General features: G+C 50.8%; 1 non-coding gene across 1 annotated transcript; it reads left to right on the top strand.

Annotated features, from left to right (window-relative positions):
* Positions 1-174: 174 nt before the first annotated feature.
* On the top strand, positions 175-246 carry TRNAP-CGG. Its single transcript has one exon. It is a non-coding gene; the product is annotated as a tRNA-Pro (tRNA).
* The last annotated feature ends 439 nt before the right edge of the window (positions 247-685 follow it).

Raw genomic sequence — 685 nt, 5'->3', positions numbered from 1 at the left:
GCAAGGTAATTTAAGCTACGGGGAGACCATTCATGGAAAGGCTCTTCCAACTGTTTCATGTGTGTAAATGATTTGCAGGGTTTAAATCCTATTTGGGAACAAATTCCTTGTAGAATAAAAACTATAATTGAGCATTATTATTATATAAGACATAGGAAACATTATTCTACAGGTGGCTCGTTGGTCTAGGGGTATGATTCTCGCTTCGGGTGTGAGAGGTCCCGGGTTCAAATCCCAGACGAGCCCGCTTCATTTTCTCCCAACAGGATGTCAAGAAAGGTGAACAATGGGACTTTCTTGGGAGCAGCCCAGTACCTAATCCGGGCCATCCTACCGGGGCAGGCATCAGAACGTTGTTACAGATGCGCTGGCGCTCTTCCAATTCTCCAGTACCTAATCCGGGCCATCCTACCGGGGCAGGCATCAGAACGTTGTTACAGATGCGCTGGCGCTCTTCCAATTCTCCAGTCAATCCCTTCTCAAGCGAAAGGCCCTGAGTGTCTGTGCGCGCGTGTGTGCGCCTGCGTGCCTGGCCGAGGGCGGGGGCGTGATTGCAGTCCCCTGGTCAGCAGGTCGTCGTCCTGCCCCTCCTAGGGAAGACTGCTTTAATTTCCACTTCGCTGATCATTCTCTTACTCAGCGTTTACTCCTCCACCACACTGGAAAGTGAGTCACCTCAGGTGCT

Source organism: Galeopterus variegatus, unplaced genomic scaffold (genome assembly GCF_000696425.1).
Source record: "Galeopterus variegatus unplaced genomic scaffold, G_variegatus-3.0.2 Scaffold77640, whole genome shotgun sequence".
NCBI classification, from domain to species: domain Eukaryota; kingdom Metazoa; phylum Chordata; class Mammalia; order Dermoptera; family Cynocephalidae; genus Galeopterus; species Galeopterus variegatus.
The sequence above is the reverse complement of the archived record's forward strand: the minus strand, read 5'-3'. Positions and strand labels throughout refer to the sequence as shown.